Source organism: Pseudophryne corroboree, chromosome 1 (assembly GCF_028390025.1).
Source record: "Pseudophryne corroboree isolate aPseCor3 chromosome 1, aPseCor3.hap2, whole genome shotgun sequence".
NCBI classification, from domain to species: Eukaryota; Metazoa; Chordata; class Amphibia; order Anura; family Myobatrachidae; genus Pseudophryne; species Pseudophryne corroboree.
Genome location: NC_086444.1, coordinates 456,689,400 through 456,716,036, shown reverse-complemented (window position 1 = coordinate 456,716,036; position 26,637 = coordinate 456,689,400). Strand labels below are relative to the sequence as shown.

Genomic DNA, 26,637 nt, shown 5'->3' with positions numbered 1-26,637 from the left:
GAACTGTCTCCATATAGATATATCCCTGAGTGTGTGGGGGTGTCGGTACGCGTGTGTCGGCATGTCTGAAGCGGAAGGTTCTTCTAAGGAGGAGGTGGAGCAGATGATTGTGGTGTCTCCGTCGGCAACGCCGACACATGATTGGATGGATATGCTGAATGTTTTAAATGCAAATGTGGCTTTGTTACATAAGAGATTGGACAAAGCAGAGTCCAGGGATAATACAGGTAGTCAATCAATGGCTTTGACGGTGTCACAGGGCCCTTCAGGGTCTCAAAAACGTCCCCTGTCCCAAATAACAGACACTGATACCAACACGGATTCTGACTCCAGTGTCGACTACGAGGATGCAAGGTTACACCCAAGGGTGTCCAAGAGTATTCATTATATGATTATTGCAATAAAAGATGTTTTGCATATCACGGATGACCCCTCTGTCCCTGACAAGAGGGTTCACATGTTTAAAGAAAAGAAACCTGAGGTAACTTTTCCCCCATCTCATGAACTGAACGAGTTATTTGAAAAGGCTTGGGAAACTCCAGACAAGAAGCTGCAGATTCCCAAAAGAATTCTTATGGCATATCATTTCCCTGCGAAGGACAGGTTGCGGTGGGACTCCTCACCCAGGGTGGACAAGGCGTTGACGCGCTTGTCCAAAAAGGTGGCGCTACCGTCTCCAGACACAGCAGCCCTCAAGGATCCTGCTGATCGCAGACAGGAAACTACCTTAAAATCAATTTATACACATACAGGGACCTTGCTCAGACCGGCAATAGCATCGGCTTGGGTTTGTAGTGCTGTAGCAGCTTGGACTGATACCTTGTCAGCTGACTTCGATACCCTAGATAGGGATACCATTTTATTGACCTTAGGTCACATAAAAGATGCAGTCTTGTATATGAGAGACGCTCAGAGAGGCGTTGGTCTGCTAGGTTCGAGAGCCAACGCCATGGCGATTTCTGCTAGGCGAGCCCTGTGGACCCGCCAATGGTCGAGTGATGCCGACTCAAAGAAACATATGGAAGTTTTACCTTACAAAGGTGAGGATTTATTTGGAGAAGGTTTCGCAGACCTGGTTTCCACAGCTACCGCGGGTAAATCTACCTTTTTACCTTATGTTTCTCCACAGCAAAAGAAGAAAACGCCGCAATATCAGATGCAGTCCTTTCGATCGCATAAGTCCAGAAGAGGTCGGGGTTCTTCCTTCCTCGCCAGAGGTAAGGGTAGAGGGAAAAAACTGCCTACTACGGCTAGTTCCCAGGAGCAGAAGTCCTCCCCGGCTTCTGCTAAATCCACAGCATGACGCTGGGACTCCAGTGAGGGAGTCCGCCCCCCGGTGGGGGCACGTCTTCAACTCTTCAGCCACGTCTGGGTTCAGTCAGACGTGGATCCTTGGGCAATGGAAATTGTATCCCAAGGCTTCAAGCTGGAATTCAAAGACGTGCCTCCTCGCTGGTTTTTCAAATCGGCTTTACCAGCTTCTTCCCCAGACAGGGAGATAGTGTTAGCTGCGATTCAAAAACTGTGTCAACAACAAGTGGTTGTCGAGGTTCCCCTAGTTCAACAGGGGAAGGGGTACTACTCAACCCTATTTGTGGTCCCGAAACCGGATGGTTCGGTCAGACCCATTCTAAATTTGAAATCCCTAAACCTGTACTTAAAAAAGTTCAAATTCAAGATGGAATCGCTCAGGGCGGTTATCTCCAGCTTGGAAGGGGGGGATTTTATGGTGTCTCTAAACATAAAGGATGCATAACTTCATGTCCCCAAATATCCCCCTCATCAGGCATACCTGAGATTCGCTGTAGAGGACTGTCATTACCAGTTTCAGACGTTGCCGTTTGGGCTTTCCACGGCCCCGAGGGTTTTCACCAAGGTAATGGCAGAAATGATGGTGCTCTTGCCCAGGCAGGGAGTCACAATTATCCCGTACTTGGACGATCTCCTGATAAAAGCGAGATCGAGAGATCAGTTGCTGAAAAGCGTGTCACTCTCCCTGTGTGTGCTGCAGCAGCATGGCTGGATTCTAAATCTTCCAAAGTCGCAGTTGGATCCAACGACTCGGCTATCTTTCTTGGGCATGGTTCTGGACACGGGACAAAAGAGGGTTTTTCTCCCAGTGGAAAAAGCCCAGGAACTCCAGACATGGTCAGAGACCTGTTAAAACCGAAAAGAGTCGAACGAGGAGAGCGATCGTGCACTGGTATATAATAAATTGCAAAGATTATGAGAAACCAAAAATTGGACAATTGTGTTATTTGGAAAGGAAAATTAAACCTTTCAATTAAAGTCCCTATTGGTGGTGCGCCCAGAGCTAGAGAGTACAAGTACTAACAAAGGGAGAGAAAGAAAGCTCTTGTGTGGGCGCACTCTTGAAGAAAAAATAAATTATTGTTCAGTTATTAGTAAGAAATGTTAAAATTTATATTTATTGATCAAAAGTTAAAAAGTTACCCCTCTATGATCCAAGGAAAAGTGTAAACATAAAAAAGACATGAGAAAATATAATATAATATAAAAATGTTCTGGTCTGTTAATCACATGAGAAGGATTAGAAAGGCTGCAGACACTTAATAGTCTAACACCCGTTTCTCCTGACCAGTACAGATAATCTGTATTAATGAGACCGACCAAGGAGGTCAAAATGTCTTAGAAAAAACCACTGAAATCGGGTTAATACTAAGCAATTTATTATTCACCTATTATTCGATGTTACGCAGAATTAGGAATATCTGTATTGACATGACCTGAACGCAGAAAAAAGTAAAGAAAGTTGTTGAAAGAGCAAGTAGTGGTGATACTGCTGTTGGTGTCCACCCTTCGGAAGAAGGGGAATAGTCCCTACTCTACAACACCAGGTATTGCCAGGGAGTCTCCTCTCAAGGTACTGACCCGGCCCAACGCTGTTTCGCTTCCAAGATCAGACGAGATCGGGCATTAGCAGCGTGGTATGATAGTAGAGAGGCTATCTACCAATGAGAGTGCACCTATATAGAGATGGTAGAGTAAAGATTTAGAAGGATAAAGTCATATAGTGTGTAGATCTACTTTCCACGTTAGGCGGGGTGAAACAATTGTCACTAAGTGGCAAGGTGCACCCTGGATCGTGAATGAGAGTCTACAGAAAATAGTAAGAGGTGAAAGAAAAAAAGATGTTAGCACTTTTAGAATTAAACTGGTGGTCGCTAACCTTAGCGAGAGACCACGTCACAAAATATGCAGCGTCAGGTAAATTAGTACATTTAAATATAATTCACATATATATTCCTTTTTGTGCAAAGTAAAGCATCATTACTTTAAAAAACAACCTAAGAGGTATAGCACACTGTATAGAAAAGAGAATAAACGATGTGTGAAGAATAGGTATAATCTGCAATTATGGGGTTATCGGGCTATATTATGCACAGAAAATCCAAATTAGTTGGCTTGCAGTGATTAATTGGTTTGCCAAAAAAGAAGAAAAGGCACCTATTGCAGTGATATTGGTCTGCAAAGTATGTGATTATTATTATGAGAAAAATCTCAAATATATAACATGCAGTATTGAATAGTGTGCCAAAAAGTAATAAGCACATAAGTTGATAATACTAGCCTGCGATATGTAAATTATAATACTGAAAAGTGCACAGAGAATCACAACTGCTTAATGTGCAGTGAATATGCCCATTGCAAAAAGGACCCCTATAGAAAGTGGAATTCAAACTTCAATTGTAGATGGAAAATTGCAGATAAAAAAGTGATACTCAAAATGTCAGGGTCAGGAGATAGGTGATAATGCAGGATCCTCCAAGGACAAGTCCCATGCTGTGATCCGTTGAAAACGCGTTTCGCCCGTTGGGCTTGTTCACTTCCGGGATCTCATGGTCAATGCTGTGTGCAGGGTTTAAAAACCCTGCTAATGTTAAGTAGCAGCCAATGGGTTATGCGTACCCAAATCATCATAGGGGAAGAAGTATAGAGGTTCCCATGGAGACGCGGGAGGCCAAATGAAAAACAGATAAGTGACGCATCCCAGCCAATCAGAGCATGGGTGCGTCAAATGACGTGGTATGTAGGCGGACTAAGGGGGAGGCTCGCGGACATGAGTAGTCTGATTGGAGCAAAAGGGAAAGCCTAATAGCAGGGAAGACGATGGCGCCATGTTAGATATGGGATTGCCCGGAGTGCGTCCTATTATAGAGCATGCACTGGTGAGAAAGGAGGGTGTATAAATGAAAAAATAAAAAACCCGGATATTAAATCTAAAGATACTAAATTGCTGACAGAGTATAATGGGAATAACATAAATAATTAAATACGTAACACTACGAAACGGGCGAAGGATATGGAAAAGTCCATAGGCACTGGAAGTAAATAGGATAGTGACGTATCTTGGTGAATCAGGGTATTGATGCCACTCATTCAAATGGCCTGTGAAAAATATGCTCGTAAAAAATAATAATAAAGCATGGCTCCATACAATGCAGGAAAGAGTTGATCATTAAATTGAATGCTGTGGCGCCATGTTGGAAAAGGGCAAAACTGCCAGAACTGAGGAAAATAAATACTGTTCAAAAAAGGGGATTTATAGATTAAAAATAATTGATTTGTTAAACACAAGAGTATGTTGCTATCCAGACTGAAAAATGGAATCCCAGTGGTGCGTGAGCTATGACGCATCCTGGGATGGAAAAAATATAGGTAATGGTTACTGAGAGGTGAAAAAAATAAAACAAAAAAATTAAACAAAAACATATATATGCATAGATATATAAAAATGATGTATGCAAAGTGTTAAATCCAAGTGAGAGAGCGGGAAGGGAAGGGAAATAGGAGAGGAACGGAATTGGAACAAAAGATAAGGAGAACAGTGGGATATGCCATTGAAACCGGGTGAAGGAAAAAAGAAGAAATTAAAAAGTGAAATGTGTACAGGTAATCAGTGCATGAAGGGGTAGGGGAGGGAGGAAAGGGGGGGGGAGGGTGTTAATGGTGGCAATGAACTTGGGTGAAGGTCTAGGGAACACGGGAGACGTGTGCTGATAGAGATTGGTGGGGATGTGGATATGCTGGTTGCGTGAATGATGTAGGATTGTGCTGGATATGAAGGTGATATAGATTATGTTATTTTTTATTGTACATGGCACTAAAACGGTGAAGTGGATAAGGTTAATTTAAGTAGACCATGGGGATGAGGGCTAAGGTGAGATCATAAATCCCCTATTTATATTGAATATAATAGGATGGAAGGAAATACCTGATCTTAAAATGGGGGTTCCATATCCTTTGCCCGTTTCGTAGTGTTACGTATTTAATTATTTATGTTATTCCCATTATACTCTGTCAGCAATTTAGTATCTTTAGATTTAATATCCGGGTTTTTTATTTTTTCATTTATACACCCTCCTTTCTCACCAGTGCATGCTCTATAATAGGACGCACTCCGGGCAATCCCATATCTAACATGGCGCCATTGTCTTCCCTGCTATTAGGCTTTCCCTATTGCTCCAATCAGACTACTCATGTCCGCGAGCCTCCCCCTTAGTCCGCCTACATACCACGTCATTTGACGCACCCATGCTCTGATTGGCTGGGATGCGTCACTTATCTGTTTTTCATTTGGCCTCCCGCGTCTCCATGGGAACCTCTATACTTTTTCCCCTATGACGATTTGGGTACGCATAACCCATTGGCTGCTACTTAACATTAGCAGGGTTTTTAAACCCCGCACACAGCATTGACCATGAGATCCCGGAAGTGAACAAGCCCAACGGGCGAAACGCGTTTTCAACGGATCACAGCATGGGACCTGTCCTTGGAGGATCCTGCATTATCACCTATCTCCTGACCCTGACATTTTGAGTATCACTTTTTTATCTGCAATTTTCCATCTACAATTGAAGTTTGAATTCCACTTTCTATAGGGGTCCTTTTTGCAATGGGCATATTCACTGCACATTAAGCAGTTGTGATTCTCTGTGCACTTTTCAGTATTATAATTTACATATTGCAGGCTAGTATTATCAACTTATGTGCTTATTACTTTTTGGCACACTATTCAATACTGCATGTTATATATTTGAGATTTTTCTCATAATAATAATCACATACTTTGCAGACCAATATCACTGCAATAGGTGCCTTTTCTTCTTTTTTGGCACACCAATTAATCACTGCAAGCCAACTAATTTGGATTTTCTGTGCATAATATAGCCCGATAACCCCATAATTGCAGATTATACCTATTCTTCACACATTGTTTATTCTCTTTTCTATACAGTGTGCTATACCTCTTAGGTTGTTTTTTAAAGTAATGATGTTTTACTTTGCACAAAAAGGAATATATATGTGAATTATATTTAAATGTACTAATTTACCTGACGCTGCATATTTTGTGACGTGGTCTCTCGCTAAGGTTAGCGACCACCAGTTTAATTCTAAAAGTGCTAACATCTTTTTTTCTTTCACCTCTTACTATTTTCTGTAGACTCTCATTCACGATCCAGGGTGCACCTTGCCACTTAGTGACAATTGTTTCACCCCGCCTAACGTGGAAAGTAGATCTACACACTATATGACTTTATCCTTCTAAATCTTTACTCTACCATCTCTATATAGGTGCACTCTCATTGGTAGATAGCCTCTCTACTATCATACCACGCTGCTAATGCCCGATCTCGTCTGATCTTGGAAGCGAAACAGCGTTGGGCCGGGTCAGTACCTTGAGAGGAGACTCCCTGGGAATACCTGGTGTTGTAGAGTAGGGACTATTCCCCTTCTTCCGAAGGGTGGACACCAACAGCAGTATCACCACTACTTGCTCTTTCAACAACTTTCTTTACTTTTTTCTGCGTTCAGGTCATGTCAATACAGATATTCCTAATTCTGCGTAACATCAAATAATAGGTGAATAATAAATTGCTTAGTATTAACCCGATTTCAGTGGTTTTTTTCTAAAACATTTTGACCTCCTTGGTCGGTCTCATTGATACAGATTATCTGTACTGGTCAGGAGAAACGGGTGTTAGACTATTAAGTGTCTGCAGCCTTTCTAATCCTTCTCATGTGATTAACAGACCAGAACATTTTTATATTATATTATATTTTCTCATGTCTTTTTTATGTTTACACTTTTCCTTGGATCATAGAGGGGTAATTTTTTAACTTTTGATCAATAAATATAAATTTTAACATTTCTTACTAATAACTGAACAATAATTTATTTTTTCTTCAAGAGTGCGCCCACACAAGAGCTTTCTTTCTCTCCCTTTGTTAAAACCGAAAAGAGTGTCAGTCCATCAAAGCACTCGAGTTCTGGGGAAAATGGTGGCGTCCTACGAGGCCATCCCCTTCGGCAGGTTTCATGCGCGGACGTTTCAGTGGGACCTTCTGGACAAGTGGTCCGGGTCCCATCTTCAACTTCATCAAACAACAAGCCTGTCCCCCAGGGCCAGAGTGTCTCTCCTGTGGTGGCTGCAGAGTGCTCGCCTTCTAGAGGGTCGCAGGTTCGGCATTCAAGACTGGGTTCTGGTGACCACGGACGCGAGCCTCCGAGGATGGGGAGCAGTCACACAAGGAAGAAATTTTTAGGGACTGTGGTTGAGCCAGGAGGCTTGTCTACACATCAACGTGCTGGAATTAAGGGCCATATACAACGGCCTACGACAAGCGGAGTCTCTTCTTCGCGACCTACCTGTTCTGATTCAATCGGACAACGTCACGGCAGTGGCTCATGTAAACCGCCAAGGCGGGACAAGGAGCAGAGTGGCAATTGCGGAAACCACCAGGATTCTTCGCTGGGCGCAAAATCACGTAAGCGCTCTGTCAGCTGTATTCATTCCGGGTGTGGACAACTGGGAAGCAGACTTCCTCAGCAGACACGATCTCCATCCAGGAGAGTGGGGACTTCATCAAGGAGTTTTTGCAGAGATAACAGATCGTTGGGGACTTCCTCAAATAGACATGATGGCGTCACGCCTCAACAAGAAGCTTCGGAGGTATTGTGCCAGGTCAAGGGACCCTCAGGCAGCAGCAGTGGACGCCCTGGTGACACCGTGGGTGTTTCAGTCGGTCTATGTGTTCCCTCCTCTGCCACTCATCTCAAAGATATTGAGAATCATAAGACGAAAAAGAGTGCGGACAAGGGCCCTCATTCCGAGTTGTTCGCTCGGTATTTTTCATCGCATCGCAGTGAAAATCCGCTTAGTACGCATGCGCAATGTTCGCACTGCGACTGCGCCAAGTAACTTTACTATGAAGAAAGTAATTTTACTCACGGCTTTTTCTTCGCTCCGGCGATCGTAATGTGATTGACAGGAAATGGGTGTTACTGGGCGGATACACGGCGTTTCAGGGGCGTGTGGCTGAAAACGCTACCGTTTCCGGAAAAAACGCAGGAGTGGCCGGGGAAACGGTGGGAGTGCCTGGGCGAACGCTGGGTGTGTTTGTGACGTCAACCAGGAACGACAAGCACTGAAATGATCGCACAGGCAGAGTAAGTCTGGAGCTACTCTGAAACTGCTAACTCGTTTGTAATCGCAATATTGCGCGTACGTCGGTCGCAATTTTAAGAAGCTAAGATTCACTCCCAGTAGGCGGCGGCTTAGCGTGTGTAACTCTGCTACATTCGCCTTGCGAGCGAACAACTCGGAATGAGGGCCAATACTCATTGTTCCAGATTGGCCTCGAAGGGCCTGGTATTCAGATCTTCGGGAAATGCTCACAGAAGATCCGTGGCCTCTTCCTCTCAGAAAGGACCTGTTGCAACAGGGGCCCTGCGTGTTCCACGACTTACCGCGGTTACGTTTGACGGCATGGCGGTTGAACACCGAATCCTAGCAGGGAAAGGCATTCCGGAAGAAGTCATCCCTACTCTGATAAAGGCTAGGAAGTAGGTGACAGCGAAACATTATCACCGTATCTGGAGAAAGTATGTATCTTGGTGTGAGGCTACGAATGCTCCTACGGAAGATTTCCATCTGGGCCGTTTTCTCCACTTTCTGCAGACAGTAGTGGATATGGGCCTTAAATTGGGCTCCATTAAAGTACAGATTTCGGCCTTATCTATTTTCTTTCAGAAGGAAATGGCTTCTCCCCCAGAAGTCCAGACTTTTGTAAAGGGAGTGCTGCACATGCAGCCTCCTTTTGTGCCTCCTGTGGCACCATGGGACCTTAACGTGGTGTTACAGTTCCTGAAATCTCACTGGTTTGAGCCCCTTCAAACAGTGAAATTAAAGTTTCTCACTTGGAAGGTGGTCATGTTGTTGGCCTTGGCATCTGCAAGGCGGGTGTCTGAATTGGCAGCTTTGTCTCACAAAAGCCCCTATCTGATTTTTCATGTGGATAGAGCGGAGTTGAGGACTCGTCCTCAGTTTTTGCCTAAGGTGGTTTCTTCGTTTCATATGAACCAACCTATTGTGGTACCGGTGGCTACGAGTGACTTGGAGGATTCCAAGTCCCTGGATGTAGTCAGGGCCTTAAAAATTGATGTAGCCAGGACGGCTCGGGTTAGGAAAACAGAGGCTCTGTTTATCCTGTATACAGCCAACAAGGTTGGCGCTCCTGCTTCTAAGCAGACTATTGCTCGCTGGATATGTAACACGATTCAGCAGGCTCATTCTATGGCTGGATTGCCGTTACCAAATTCGGTAAAGGCCCACTCCACTAGGAAGGTGGGCTATTCTTGGGCGGCTGCCTGAGGCGTCTCGGCACTACAGCTTTGCCGAGCGGCGACTTGGTCGGGTTCAAACACTTTTGCAAAATTTTACAAGTTTGATACCCTGGCTTATGAGGACCTCATGTTTGCTCAATCGGTGCTGCAGAGTCATCCGCACTCTCCCGCCCGGTCTGGAGCTTTGGTATAATCCCCATGGTCCTTACGGAGTCCCCAGCATCCTCTAGGACGTAAGAGAAAATAAGATTTTAAACCTACCGGTAAATCTTTTTCTCCTAGTCCGTAGAGGATGCTGGGCGCCCGTCCCAGTGCGGACATATTTCTGCAAGACTTGTATATAGTTATTGCTTACATAAGGGTTATGTTACAGTTTTGATCAGTCTCGGACTGATGCTGTTTTGTTTCATACTGTTAACAGATTAGTATATTCCATGTTATACGGTGTGGATGGTGTGGGCTGGTATAAATCTTGCCCTTAGATTAACAAAATCCTTTCCTCGTACTGTCCGTCTCCTCTGGGCACAGTTTCTCTAACTGAGGTCTGGAGGAGGGGCATAGAGGGAGGAGCCAGTGCACACCCATTCTAAAGTTCTTTATAGTGCCCATGTCTCATGCGGAGCCCGTCTATACCCCCATGGTCCTTACGGAGTCCCCAGCATCCTCTACGGACTAGGAGAAAAAGATTTACCGTTAGGTTTAAAATCTTATTTTTACTTTCAGCTTTTTCATACTTTATCATTCATGTCAACTACGATTGGAAATAGTAACTTGTCGGTAGCAAAGGGAGGCACCTTACCCGCAGTTTGCTCACCATGCAAGGGGATGTGGTGCAGTAATTGGGGTTCCTGGTCATGTTACGGAGAAAACACCAAAAACTCATATCGAACTTTTTCTGTCTTCATTTTCTGTATCAACCTTTTTACTGTGTCAACATTTTTCCTATGTCGACCTTGTGTATATTGACCAATAATGGTCGACTTATTGACCGTCGACCTTTTCAAGGTCGACCTATTGATCCATAACCCCTTTGTGCCTGCAACTACTTTTGAATATATGTCTCGGGAGATGAAGACATCTCAGTCAGAGTGACACTACTGAGAGCTGAATCAGGTGATACTCAGCTAGGACTCGAAAGCTTGGGATTCGATACTAAGATGGTTGAATGGATAAGATCTTGGTTGCAGGATAAAAAACAGAGAGTTGTAGTAAATGGAGTGCATATACATGAGGGAAATGTTACTAGTGGAGTACCCCATGGATCTGTACTAGGACCAGTGCTTTTTAATATCTTTATTGGTGACATTGCAAATGGCATTAAAGGGAAGGTATGCCTTTTTGTAGATAACACAAAGGTATGCAACAGGGTAGACACACCAGGAGGGGTAAAACAAATGATTAAGGATCTAGGTAGACTAGAGGAATGGTCAAGAGCGAGGCAATTACAGTTTAATGCCAAAAAATGCTAAGTCATGCACTTGGGTCTCAAAAATCCAAAGTCTAAATATAGTATTAATGGCACTATACTGGAAACTACTGAGGAGGAAAAGGATCTGGGAGTCACTATTTCAGGAGACTTAAATTCAGGTAAGCAATGTAAAAAAGCAATGAGGAAGGCTAGTCAAATGCTTGGCTGCATTGGGAGAGGAATTAGCAGCAGAAAGAAGGAAGTAATAATGCCACTGTATAGGTTATTGGTATGGCCTCATCTAGAATACTGTGTTCAGTTCTATGTTTGTATGACTCCATAGTGATCTGCTTTTTAGTGTGGCCCAGATCTTTGGTGAGGTATTTAAGGGTTCTGGCCCCTTATAATTATATATATATATATATATATATATATATATATACATACATACACACACACACACACACACACATTCATACACCTATACACACACACACACAGAGAGAGAGATGAGCGAGCCAGATTACTTGGAATCTGGACCGCTCTGAAAAGTGGGATCTGATTCCACCCAGGCCTCGGCTTGGGTGTTCCTGCCAGACTTGGATCCCACATCGAGGCCAAACATCATCCTCCTAGCGTCAGACTCGCGTTGGACTTGGATTCTATATGAGGTGCTTCGGGCAAAACTATGCGATGTTTTACACTAACGCATGTTGCTGAATGCTGCGCTATACTTGACTGTGCTGTAAAAGCTGCACTATACTCTGCTGTAGTAGTTGTAGCTAATAACCCAGACTCCGGACTCACAAATGGCTGTGACTGTGTTATACTCTGATGTAGTGACTGTACTGAGACCCTGGACTCACAAGTGGCTGTGACTGTGTTATACTCTGATGTAGTGACTGTACTGAGACCCTGGACTCACAAGTGGCTGTGATCTCACTCTCCCAAAATGGGTGGTCTTCAGTTTGCTGGCTGTTGGGATCCCGGTGCACAGTATACCGGTGCCGGAATCCCAACACCCTGCATACTGACACCTTTTCTCCAGTTTGTGGGTCAACGGGTCTCTCCCTGGAGGGAGAATAGATAGCGTGGTGCGCCACCGTGCCCGCAGCGTGGTGAGCGCAGCGAGTACACAAGGGGCTCATTTGCACTCGCCCAGCTGTCGGTATGCCGGCGGTCAGTATGCCGGCTGTCGGTATTCCAGCGCGGGTATGCTGCCCTCCGGGAGCCCGGCCGCCGGCATACCATACTACACCCCCCAAAACATATGGTGTGCTTACACTGAGGAGAGCTCCCGGGCATCTGTTGGACTGTATGGTTTGAGTGCCGTTAATTTTGGATAGTATATATATATATCTATTGTTTGTACTGGTCGGTGCGCTTTATTCATGTACCAAGCTGCAAGTTTAAAGATAGAAAAGAGAAAATATATATATATATATATATATATATATATATATGGCGCCAAGATCTGCGATTTGAAAAATGGATTACTATCAGTTTAGAGAAGAGCAAGCAAATACTACTGGCACCAGTCATGATGATGACGCTAGTCCAGCAACATCATCTACTGAAGTCGAAGCTCAAGGGCATAGCGGGTCTAAGTCAGGGCATCTAAAATAAAAAACAATATATAGTGGTAAAGAAAAATACACCACTTATAAAAGGGAAGGTTTGGTGCAGAAAAACATAAAATTGCAAACATGTCATTCACCACATGCATTGGCAAGGAAAAGCTCAAACCTTGGAGTGGAGATACGGCAATTGTCAGTGAGGCAACTTCTTCTGCCTCTCATAATGATGCAAGACCCTTTCACTTTCTAGTCTAGAAGAGGTGTAAAAAATCAGAAATCCACTTAGGCAGTAGAACAAACTGTGCATTCCAAAACAGAAATGTCTCAAATCCCTGAGAAGAGTCTGTGTCCGTGGATGTTATGTGTGAACCTGACCTTTCTGATACTGTACTCAAAGACAAGTCACATCCCACCATTTCTGCTCCCTTTGTAAATGAGGGGAAGAGCAGCAGAAGGATAGTTGATGTCACAGAAATTGAAGATGGTACCGTGGAATTGCAAGAGGATGAGGGGTATATTTATGTAGCTGATGCAGGCACTACTGAGGATGTTGAGGATTTGGATGTATGTGTAAGTCAGGCACCAGTGGAAGCAGTTCTTTGCCATGATAAGAAGATGGCCAATGTCATACCTGGGCATAGAACCAACAAATCCACCTCTGTTGTGTGGAATTATTTTTACCCAAATCTTGACAACATTTGTCAAGCCATCTGTAGCCTTTGTGGAACCACAGTAAGTAGAGGTATCGATGTTCAGCATAATATGTTCCATCAGTCTCATTCTCAGTTGTCTGCTTCTTAGGCCTAAATATTTCTGTCCACATCCACAAGTAAGGCAATATATTACTCCTACGGTCTTGGAATTAATGAAGTCTTTGATAGGGTGTATTTTCCCATATCTATCCTCCACTTCTTTAATTTGTTCCACATATTTACAGATTCTGCCATTTCCACACTGGAAACATCCTTTAGTTTTTTTTATCACTTCCTATTCTGGTTTTCAAAATGGCTGTGGACAAGTTTACCACTAAGGTTAGGAGATTTTCTCCAACTTGTGTTAACTTTTCTACCTATTATTTCATCCATTCCTTTATCACTAGTAAAGATATTCCAGTGTCTCTGCAGGATTCTTTGTATATCTTCCCATTCGTTGCAAAAGGTGTCAATGAACCTGATCGTTGAGTCAGCCTCTTGGTTTTTGTTCTTTGGGCAAATCAGGGAGCTACGATCTCTAGTTGCTGCCTCCTTATATCCCTTCTTAATTCTTTTTTTACTATAGCCTCTCTGTTCTAGTCTTTCTCCCAATTCTCGGGGACCTCTGTTTAAATTTTCATCATTAGAGCAATTTCTATGTGTACGTAGAAATTCTCCCTTTGGAACACCTCTAAGTGTGAGCTTTTTAAGTAATATCTTTCTCATGAAGAGATTAAGATCTTTTTCAACTCCAAATCTGTTCATGGATTTTATCAGGGAAACGGTCAGTCCCTTAGAGAGGACACTATAGTGATGTTTATTCAATGTTCTATCAGAAAGATTAATGACCCTTAAGGTCTCTTGTCTTTTATTTCCTGTATGTATTGCATTTTCTCTGGGGGTTGGGTACCCAATCCACCTTTCCCTTTTTCTTTGATTTTTTTTTTTTATTGTTGTGTCCCCTACTTGTTCTCTTATAGGGCCTCTTGATCCATTTGGCCAGCCCCTAAAAAAAAATTTGTTGCCTTTTACTTTGGCCTTTTCTATTATCTGAAGAAAGATCTGAGAATTCTCCATCAGTTGTCTCCATTTCAGAGGTTGAATTTAGTTCACTTGATCTCCTATCTCCCCTAAAATTCCTCCTCTGTATTATTTGAAAAATCGTTCTTATCCTGTAAGAATTTCTGTTGTTTTCTCTCTATGAGATTTTTTTTCAAAATTTAAAATTTGTCTTGTGCTTTTGATACACTTTTTAGAACATTTCTAAATTCTCATATTCTTTTAATTTAGCACTTATTTCAGTTATCTCTTCCGTATGTTGCTTCAATCTCATCTCATCATGTTTGAGGAGTATATTTATTAATTCATATGAACATTTTAATAGTGTTTCTTCCCATTCCTTTTTTCAGGGCCTCCTCAAGTTCAAATGCCGGGAAGACCTTGGGACGTAATTCTGTAGGTGTCATTTTATTTTGCTGATAACTTTCAAACATAGTTTTATTCCAAAAAAAAACTTTGTCTGTTTGATGAGGGCATTCTTTAAATCCACTAAATTAGTGGTCCAATTTGTTTGTAATCCCCCACCAGCACCAGGTTGTATATTACCAAATACATTTTCTCTCTCCAGTTTCCATTTTTCTTGTTTGTTAGATAGGTCTTGACTCAAGTTGACTGCTGACATCCTCAAAATCGAAGGTGGGTATATATGTATTTTATTTAACACAAATTTAGTTTAATACCGTGCTCGGGTAACAAAATGCTAGTATAGCACAAGCCACACTATGAACCTTTTATACCACCTCCACCCTATTACATTATTTGCAGCGAGCTCATGACAAGTTTTTTTATAACATCAGAAACTGGTGCTAAAAAAAAACAACAACAAGCAGTCCAGCACCAGCTAGCTCCCTTCTCTCAACTAGATTCCAGCACCTGCAATCTCCACCGCCAACACCTCCCCACATCCTCAATAATGATCAGAGGTAGTCCTGCATTCAATTTGTTAAGGTTAGGTAACTCCTCCCCATTCCAGGATTCCTCAGAAGAATCCTTGAGAGCTAGGCCTGCTGCTGCTGGGGGTGGATTTTCATCCCAGAAGGGGACCAGGAAGACTACTAGTAGTATTGTAAAAAAAACAAGCACATATAACAACAGCTCTCATCCAATAGCACAACGGAGCACTGACACCATCACAACTATTCTAGTATTAGATCTGCATCCAATATCACCATTAATGCAGTGGGTTTTACAGTTAATTGAGGTCCAAAGTCTATCTCAGTTCCATTTTAGCAAAAAAAAAAAAACATTCCTCAGCTGTACCAGGATGTTAAAAAAGCCTAACTATTGGCCTACAAAATGCCATTATACCCACTGTCCACTTAACCACAGACTGCAGTAGCAGGAGGGTAGGGTGTGGGTTTGGAAGGTTGGGGAGAAAAGGGGTACTGATTTGTTGTCCGGCTTTGGATTAGAATTATAGCTCACGATACGTGATACTTACAGATACGTGGACAAGCAGTAGTGGGCAAACTAAAGATTACATGACTGTGACAGCCCAATGGGTGGGTAAATCACCTTCAGCAACAGAAGCAGTATCTAACAAACAATTCTAGCTCATTCAGAGGCAGGCTACTCTGTATCACCAGATTCAATGAGAGGCATACCACTGACGACCTCTTAGAAAAACTAAGGGATGTCATAGAAACATGAGTTACCCCACTTGGACTCTCCTCAGGATTTGTGATATCTGATAACACCACAGACATTGTGAAAGCATTACAGTGGGGTGAATTCCAACACATCTCCTGTTTTGCTCACACGATCAACTTAGTGGTACAGGGTTTTTTTTTTTTAATCACAGGGTGTGCAGGAAATGCTGACTGTGTCCTGAAAATTTTGGGGTTATTTTTGGCATTCAGCAACAGCAAGCAGAAGATTGCAGCACCTGCAAGAACAGTTTAATTTGCCCTGCCAACAACTGAAGCAAGAGGTGGTAACAAGGTGGAACTCTTTATATGCTTCAGCAGATGGAGGAACAGCAGAAAGCTATCCATAGCTATACCACAAGCCATGACATTGGGAGAGGAGAGGAAAATAAGAATTTACTTACCGATAATTCTATTTCTCGGAGTCCGTAGTGGATGCTGGGGTTCCTGAAAGGACCATGGGGAATAGCGGCTCCGCAGGAGACAGGGCACAAAAGTAAAGCTTTTACAGGTCAGGTGGTGTGTACTGGCTCCTCCCCCTATGACCCTCCTCCAGACTCCAGTTAGGTACTGTGCCCGGACGAGCGTACACAATAAGGGAGGATTTTGAATCCCGGGTAAGACTCATACCAGCCACACCAATCACACCGTACAACTTGTGATCTAAACCCAGTTAACAGTATGATAACAGAGGAGCCTCTGAAAGATGGCTTCCTAAACAATAACCCGAATTAGTTAACAATAACTATGTACAAGTATTGCAGATAATCCGCACTTGGGATGGGCGCCCAGCATCCACTACGGACTCCGAGAAATAGAATTATCGGTAAGTAAATTCTTATTTTCTCTATCGTCCTAAGTGGATGCTGGGGTTCCTGAAAGGACCATGGGGATTATACCAAAGCTCCCAAACGGGCGGGAGAGTGCGGATGACTCTGCAGCACCGAATGAGAGAACTCCAGGTCCTCCTTTGCCAGGGTATCAAATTTGTAAAAATTTACAAACGTGTTCTCCCCTGACCACGTAGCTGCTCGGCAGAGTTGTAATGCCGAGACCCCTCGGGCAGCCGCCCAAGATGAGCCCACCTTCCTTGCGGAATGGGCCTTAACAGATTTAGGCTGTGGCAGGCCTGCCACAGAATGTACAAGTTGAATTTTGTTACAAATCCAACGAGCAATCGACTGCTTAGAAGCAGGTGCACCCAACTTGTTGGGTGCATACAGTATAAACAGCGAGTCAGATTTTCTGACTCCAGCCGTCCTTTAAATGTATATTTTTAAGGCTCTGACAACGTCCAACAACTTGGAGTCCTTCAAGTCGTCTGTAGCCGCAGGCACTACAATAGGCTGGTTCAGGTGAAACGCTGATACCACCTTAGGGAGAAAATGCGGACGCGTCCGCAGCTCTGCCCTATGTCGAATGGAAAATTAAATAAGGGCTTTTATAAAACAAAGCCGCCAGTTCAGATACTCTCCCGGCCGAAGCCAGGGCCAGTAACATAGTCACTTTCCATGTGAGATATTTCAAATCCACATTCTTTAGTGGTTCAAACCAATTGGATTTGAGGAAATCTAAAACTACATTTAGATCCCACGGTGCCACCTTAGGCACCACAGGAGGCTGTATATGCAGTACTCCTTTGATAAAAATCTGGACCTCAGGGACTGAGGCCAATTCTTTTTGGAAGAATATTGATAGGGCCGAAATTTGAACCTTAATAGATCCCAATTTGAGACCCATAGACAATCCTGATTGCAGGAAATGTAGGAAAACGACCCAGTTGAAATTCCTCCATCGGAGCACTCCGCTGCTCGCACCACGCAACATATTTTCGCCAAATACGGCGATAATGCTTCGCGGTGACTTCCTTCCTTGCCTTTATCAAGGTAGGAATGACTTCTTCTAGAATGCCTTTTCCTTTTAGGATCTGGCATTCAAACGCCATGCCGTCAAACGCAGCCGCGGTAATTCTTGAAAAAGACAAGTACCCTGCTGAAGCAGGTCCCTTCTCAGAAGTAGAGGCCACGGATCGTCCGTGACCATCTCTTGAAGTTCCGGGTACCAAGTCCTTCTTGGCTAATCCGGAGCCACTAGTCTTACTCCTCTTTGCCGTATAATCCTCAATACCTTTGGTATGAGAGGCAGAGGAGGAAACACATATACCGACTGGTACACCCAAGGTGTTACCAGCGCGTCCACAGCTATTGCCTGCGGATCTCTTGACCTGGCGCAATACCTGTCCAGTGTTTTGTTGAGGCGAGACGCCATCATGTCCACCATTGGTTTTACCCAACGGTTTAATAGCATGTGGAAAACTTCTGGATGAAGTCCCCACTCTCCCGGGTGAAGGTCGTGTCTGCTGAGGAAGTCTGCTTCCCAGTTGTCCACGCCCGGGATGAATACTGCTGACAGTGCTATCACGTGATTCTCCGCCCAGCGAAGGATCCTGGCAGCTTCTGCCATTGCCCTCCTGCTTCTTGTGCCGCCCTGTCTGTTTACATGGGCGACTGCCGTGATGTTGTCCGACTGGATCAACACCGGTCTTCCTTGAAGCAGAGGTTCCGCCTGGCTTAGAGCATTGTAGATTGCTCTTAGTTCCAGAATGCTTATGTGAAGAGACTTTTTCAGGCTCGACCACACTCCCTGGAAATTTCTTCCCTGTGTGACTGCTCCCCAGCCTCTCAGGCTGGCCTCCGTGGTCACCAGGATCCAATCCTGCATGCCGAATCTGCGGCCCTCCAATAGATGAGCCTCCTGCAACCACCACAGAAGGGATACCCTTGTCCTCGGCGACAGGGTTATCCGCAGGTGCATCTGAAGATGCGACCCTGACCATTTGTCCAACAGATCCCTTTGCATGGAATCTGCCGAAAGGGATTGCTTCGTAAGAAGCTACCATTTTTTCCCAGGACTCTTGTGCATTGATGTACAGACACCTTTCCTGGTTTTAGGAGGTTCCTGACCAGGTCAGATAACTCCTTGGCTTTTTCTTCGGGAAGAAAAACCTTTTTCTGAACTGTGTCCAGAATCATCCCCAGGAACAGCAGACGAGTTGTCGGCATTAATTGGGATTTTGGAATATTCAGAATCCATCCGTGCTGCTTTAGCACCTCTTGATGCTAAACCCATCTCTAGCTGTTCTCTGGACCTTGCCCTTATTAGGAGATCGTCCAAGTATGGGATAATTAATACGCCTTTTCTTCGAAGAAGAAATATTATCTCGGCCATTACCTTTGTAAAGACCCGAGGTGCCGTGGACAAACCAAACGGCAGCGTCTGAAACTGATAGTGACAGTTTTGTACAACGAACCTGAGGTACCCCTGGTGTGAGGGGTAATTGGAACGTGGAGATACGCATCCTTGATGTCCAAGGATACCATAAAGTCCCCTTCTTCCAGGTTCGCTATCACTGCTCTGAGTGACTCCATCTTGAACTTGGACTTCTTTATGTACAGGTTCAAGGACTTCAGATTTAGAATAGGCCTTACCGAGCCATCCGGCTTCGGTACCACAAAAAGAGTGGAATAATACCCCTTCCCTTGTTGTAGAAGAGGTACCTTGACTATCACCTGCTGAGAATACAGCTTGTGAATGGCTTCCAAAACCGTCTCCCTTTCTGAGGGGGACGTTGGTAAAGCAGACTTCAGTAAACGGCGAGGTGGCTCTGTCTCTAATTTCAACCTGTACCCCTGAGATATTATCTGCAGGATCCAGGGATTTACCTGCGAGTGAGCCCACTGCGCGCTGTAATTCTTGAGACGACCGCCTACCGCCCCCGAGTCCGCTTGCGAAGCCCCAGCGTCATGCTGAGGCTTTTGTAGAAGCCGGGGAGGGCTTCTGTTCCTGGGAAGGAGCTGCCTGTTGCTGTCTCTTCCCTCGTCCTCTGCCTCGTGGCAGATATGAATAGCCCTTTGCTCTCTTATTTTTAAAGGAACGAAAGGGCTGCGTTGAAAGGTCGGTGCCTTTTTCAGTTGGGGAGTGACTTGAGGTAGAAAGGTGGATTTCCCGGCCGTAGCCGTGGCCACCAAATCCGATAGACCGACCCCAAATAACTCCTCTACGCATCGCCTGTCCACTGTCGTGTCCATAAAGCTCTTCTGGCCGAAATGGACATAGCACTTACCCGTGATGCCAGTGTGCAGATATCTCTCTGTGCATCACGCATATAAAGAAATGCATCCTTTATTTGTTCTAACGACAGTAAAATATTGTCCCTGTCCAGGGTATCAATATTTTCGATCAGGGACTCTGACCAAACTACCCCAGCACTGCACATCCAGGCAGTCGCAATAGCTGGTCGTAGTATAACACCTGCATGTGTGTATATACCTTTTTGGATATTTTCCATCCTCCTATCTGATGGATCTTTAAGTGCGGCCGTCTCAGGAGAGGGTAACGCCACTTGTTTTGATGAGCGTGTTAGCGCTTTGTCCACCCTAGGAGGTGTTTCCCAGCGCTCCCTAACCTCTGGCGGGAAAGGGTATAAAGCCAATAACTTCTTTGAAATTAGCAGTTTTTTATCGGGGCACCCCACGCTTCATCACACACGTCATTTAATTCTTCTGATTCGGTAAAAACTACTGGTAGTTTTTTCACACCCCACATAATACCCTGTTTAGTGGTACCTGTAGTGTCAGCTAAATGTAACATCTCCTTTATTGCCAAAATCATATAACGTGTGGCCCTACTGGAAAATACGGTTGATTCGTCACCTTCACCACCGGAATCAGTGCCTGTGTCTGGGTCTGTGTCGACCGACTGAGGCAAGGGGCGTTTTACAGCCCCTGACGGTGTTTGAGGCGCCTGGACAGGCACTAATTGAGTGTCCGGCCGCCTCATGTCGGCAAACGACTGCTTAAGCGAGTTGACGCTATCCCGTAATTCCACAAATAAAGGCATCCATTCTGGTGTCGACCCCCTAGAAGGTGACATCCTCATATTTGGCAATTGCTCCGCCTCCACACCAATAACGTCCTCATACATGTCGACACACACGTACCGACACACAGCAGACACACAGGGAATGCTCTATACGAAGACAGGACCCACTAGCCCTTTGGGGAGACAGAGGGAGAGTCTGCCAGCACACACCAAAAAGCGCTATATATGACAGGGATAGCCTTATGATTAAGTGCTCCCTTATAGCTGCTTTTATATTTATATATTGCCATTTATTTTGCCCCCCCTCTCTGTTATACCCTGTTTCTGTAGTGCAGTGCAGGGGAGAGACCTGGGAGCCTTCCTGACCAGCGGAGCTGTGACAGAAAATGGCGCCGTGTGCTGAGGAGATAGGCCCCGCCCCTTTTCCGGCGGGCTCGTCTCCCGCTATTTAGTACATTTAGGCAGGGGTAAATATCTCCATATAGCCTCTGGGGCTATATGTGAGGTATTTTTAGCCTTTTTAAAGGTTTTCATTTGCCTCCCAGGGCGCCCCCCCCCCAGCGCCCTGCACCCTCAGTGACTGCCGTGTGAAGTGTGCTGAGAGGAAAATGGCGCACAGCTGCAGTGCTGTGCGCTACCTTAAGAAGACTGCAGGAGTCTTCAGCCGCCGATTCTGGACCTCTTCTTGCTTCAGCATCTGTGAGGGGGCCGGCGGCGTGGCTCCGGTGACCATCCAGGCTGTACCTGTGATCGTCCCTCTGGAGCTCCATGTCCAGTAGCCAAGAAGCCAATCCATCCTGCACGCAGGTGAGTTCACTTCTTCTCCCCTAAGTCCCTCGTTGCAGTGATCCTGTTGCCAGCAGGACTCACTGTAAAATAAAAAACCTAAGCTAAACTTTTCTAAGCAGCTCTTTATGAGAGCCACCTAGAATTGCACCCTTCTCGGCCGGGCACAAAAATCTAACTGGAGTCTGGAGGAGGGTCATAGGGGGAGGAGCCAGTACACACCACCTGACCTGTAAAAGCTTTACTTTTGTGCCCTGTCTCCTGCGGAGCCGCTATTCCCCATGGTCCTTTCAGGAACCCCAGCATCCACTTAGGACGATAGAGAAATGTACCTTAGCCCAGTGCAGTGGAGAGTACAGTACTTTCTGTCTTGTGCAAGATGATTAAACCCTTTAAAGTAGCCACCTGTGAAGTGAGTTATAACACTGCTAGCTTGAGTAAGGTGATGCCCCTAATTAGGCTATTGGAAAATCAGATGGAGAAATTGAAGGAGGAGATTAAAAAAAGCGAATACGCAATGTATACCAGACTTGTAGATCAAAACCTTTATTCTCTTTGCCAGGATCCATGGGTTGCCAATATCTTGAAATCTGATTACTACATTTTAGCAACTGTGCTTAATCCTACAGTAGGTTTAAGTCGTATGCTGTGTCTTTCTTTCCAAAAGACCCAGATTTTAAGAGATGCAAAGATCTCCTGGTGAGTAAGTTGGCAGCTCAAGTGACACATCATATCACAATGACGTCTCCTCATTCAGTTTCTTCAGTAGCAGCCATAAAATAACTCAGCTTTCCCAAAAGACCAACTGGTGATGCAGATAAGTTAAAACAACATTTTTACATCTGTTTGGGTCTAAATGAATTGCCCAACATTAGTCACACCTCTACTGTAACTCCATCTGATACTACCGCCATCCAAAGTATGGTGGAGGAATATTTTCCTGACACCATACAAATTAGGCATGTCACAGAGTCCCTTTGAGTACTGGAAGGAAAAAAAGGCAATTTGGAGGCCTTTGTACAAACTGGTTTTGCAATACTTAAGCTGCCTACCCTCCAGTGTGTACTCATAGAGAGTTTTCAGTCAGGAACCTTGTGAGCAAACGGCGTAGGAGGCTACTTCCTCAAAATGTGGAAAAGATTATGTTCATCAAAATGAACTTAAAATTCCATGAGGAATATCTTTCCTGGCAATCACATCAAAGTACAGAGACTTCTGTAATTGTGGATTCCAGCGTGGATGAATTAATATTGTGTGAGGATGATGTACACACTGATAAGGGTGAGGATGGCAATGACGATGACATCTTGCCACTTTAGAACTGTTGCCTTAAGCTGATTGGTAGCCTGTTTTGTGGGGGCCGAAACAAACCAAGCACTTCAGCCACAAAAGTGGCATGTTATTTTTAATATCCACCATAATGGTGGGTGGTAGTGCCCAAGGACAATTCCATTTTGCACCACTTTTCATTTCTGCTACTGCTGTGTGGCAATGTGTCATAGATGTGCTATAAACTGTTGTGTATTTGCGCCGCTGCTCTGTGTCTTAGTAACCAGCTAGCTCACTGCAGCCTTTGGCCAATATTGGTGAAAACAATATTGTGAGCTGTGAGTTGGTAAAAATTGACTGGAAATGAGTGTTAAGTAATGTTATTCAGATTAATCATACTCTAGGAACAAAAAAAGCCCAAAATATGTGATTGTAGCTTTTTTTTTTGTCAATTGTTTGAAGAAAAAAAAATCAAATCTAAAACCAGTCACAGCAATTTGGCAAATTCTAATCCAAAGCCGGACAACAAATCAGTACCCCTTTTCTCCCCAACCTTCCAAACCCACACCCTACCCTGCTGCTACTGCAGTCTCATCCTCCTCAGTTTTCCCTAAGGACCACCGAGTCCTGTGTCCCACCTGCTCCAAAGTATCTTACCCCTACTTCTACATTTTAAGTTTCTATGCAGCATGTATGGTCACATTATAAGCAAAAATTATATTATTATATGGACAATGGTGGGGCATCAAATCTTTCAACTTACCAGAGGTGCCTGGACAAGTGAATGATCAGTCATTAAATTGGAAGCCTAGCTAAAAATCCACAGAGTAGCCTCGTGAGCAGGTGAAAGTTCCTTAGCCTGCCGATAGTGACCACATTCTTTCTGCATTTAGCAAATGGAACCTTACCGACGCCGGGATCCCGGCAGCATACCGACGCCGGGATCCCGGCGGGGAGGGGCGAGTGCAGCAAGCCCCTTGCGGGCTCGCTGCGCTCGCCACGCTGCGGGCTCGGTGGCGACCTGTGGTCGCAACGGGTTCTATTCCCACTCTATGGGTGTCGTGGACACCCACGAGTGGAAATAGTCCCTGTTGGTCGGCATGCCGACCATCGGGATAGTGAGCCGTCGGGCTCACGGAGGAGGTCATGTGACTGTCGGTCAGCCGACCGGCGGTCACATGACTACCACCCGATGCATTGATTGCCCGACACTGACTATTCGACGGGGCTGGTGCCGATACAGTCAATGTTGGGCTGCCTGCGCAGTTTATTTTTTCGATGTTGATCCCGCAGGACCGCGCATCGGCATCGCAAGCTGTGTACACACGCTGCAATATGCACTAACTTTCCTTACGATTTTGACTATATATTCAAAATCGTAAGGAAAGTTAAGTGCATATCGCACCGTGTGTACAGACCTGTAGACACTGCACATATCATTAAAATACACATAAAATATCACAATTGGATGATGCATTCATATAAATAGCCTATATACATTTGATATGACAATTCAGGAGCGTTTAGTAAATAGATTAGCTGTTGTGACAGCTCCAAGCACAGTTACTAGTATATTGCAGCAGTATTGAGCCGGATGGAAAATCAAAAGGTATTGTATACAGCAGAGACACTCAGGTAAGAACAGTCTGTCTCAACGCTGTTTGAGATTGCAATGCAATTTTAACCAAAAGTAAAAGACCTCACCGCTGAAGCTCACAATTTGTAGTAGCATCCAGTCATTGGGTAAATGAATCTGTTTAAACCCATCCAAATGCATGAAGAGTCATTGGGAGGGGTGCACCAGAGGTTCTGCACTATAGACCTGATTCAGGGATAGACAGAAGTTCAATGCCACATGCAAGCAACATTAAATTTCTGTTTGACCTCTAGGAAGAGCATGAAGGAGATGTCTCAGTAGAAGAGACGCCTCCAGCATGTAACTGCGAAGCCAGCACTGCGACCGACGTCACAAGCTGGGATCCACCTGCAGAAGACCAGCTGAGTAAGCATCTGCTTCCGCAGCTGGCCAACGGAAGTGGTGGCTGCGAGGCCAGGAAGTCTGGTTGGTGACACACAGACCCTTGGCTCTTCCCTCTTAGAAACCGGGGTCGACACGCCCCCATTGATAGGAATGCAGCCCTCCTTCCGCCCTCTACCCCCCACCCTCCCTTGCCACTAACTCCCCACCTCCTCAGAGAATACTTGCATGCCTCTCTGAATCAGGCCCAATGTCCCCACATTTTTATCTTACAATAAAGATTTGGCCTACCTTTTCATCTGCCTACACAAACAATATGAATTTGCTGGGACAATGGATTGCAGGTCCCAGCCCACTACTAACTAAATTGACACCCTTTGACCAGTGCCCCTTTTGTTATATTTGAATCAGTTGTCATCTGCATTCTTATGAGAAAATGGTGGCTTTCTCCTTTATTTAAAGCGGTGGGAAATATACAAAGCTATTTGTGGATGTGTTTGAGAAAGCGGACAGGTTGCTGGAATTTCTAATGTTGCCGTGAATGAGGGATGAGTCATTGTGTTTGGCCTGCTGCCAGTTATAGCACGCTATGTGTTGTTTCACAGAATTACAGTAAGACGGCAATTGTCCTGACGTTCTAACAATGGAAGTACAGCTGAAGGGCACCTGTTTCATGCTGTGGACTCATGTTAAGAGCAGATGGTAGGTATCGCAATGCCAGGAAGAATGTTTGCGGCTTGTAAAAAAAAATAATCCCACTATATGACAAAATTCAGATTCTAAATAGACATTATCGTAATGGAAAGGAATTAACTTATTTATTACTTTTACAACTAAACTCCAGTTACTGCAACAAATCGTCCTCCATGACCATGAGCAATCTAGGTGTTTATTGTTGTGCAAGTATATCATCAATTTGCTTTCAGGTATACAGAGATTTTGGTACACTACCCAAAGGGCGAACGGAAATAAAGGAATGCAAATATGATATATTTCCTGTGATAGCCAGGCTCATTTCTGTAAATCACATTAGCATTGAATCTAATTCACTACACAAAGATTCAAAGAGACTTGCATGGGGACATTACTTATTCAGGGGCGTTTTAACAGGAGGGGGCCCATGTGCAGACTCTGGATGAGACCTCTCCTCTCAATGGCGCGGTAGACTCTGGCACTGTGCTGGGATCCACTGAGCATGTCTCCGGAAACAAGGCGCCCTCCATGTTCCGGGGGCTAAATTCACTAATGTGCATGTGCAGAGGCCAATTTGGCTATGATTATTGCCACGGCTGCAGCGCCCAACGCTGGATTCCGGAAAGGTAAAACATGGGTGCTGTGTGGGCTTCCCCCTGGACCCAGGGGCCCATGTGCTCCGCACACATTGTAACCATTATAGAAATGCCAATGTACTTATTACTGATGTAACAAAGGCTTATACATGTATTCATTTGCAGTATTTGTCTTGGTTTTATGCATCTTCAAATTAACATAACTTTTTTATTGCATGACTGTTGTGCTACACCACTAGCAACTTGGTTCTCTAAAAAATAAAAAATAAAATTACTATTTCAGCTGAATGTAGACTGTGTTGCAGGGCTGCCATCAGAAATTGCGGGCCCGGGACTGACAAAATAGGCAGGGCCCCCACTGTGGAGGAGTCAGCTTTAGAATTGCACCAGTTAGTGTGTGTGT

The 26,637-nt window shown here is 44.6% G+C and overlaps 2 pseudogenes; one reads left to right on the top strand and one right to left on the bottom strand.

Moving 5' to 3' along the window:
• Nucleotides 1-2,843: 2,843 nt before the first annotated feature.
• Nucleotides 2,844-2,962, bottom strand: LOC134937729 (5S ribosomal RNA; annotated as a pseudogene).
• A 3,660-nt stretch (nucleotides 2,963-6,622) lies between these two features.
• On the top strand, nucleotides 6,623-6,741 carry LOC134958145 (5S ribosomal RNA; annotated as a pseudogene).
• The last annotated feature ends 19,896 nt before the right edge of the window (nucleotides 6,742-26,637 follow it).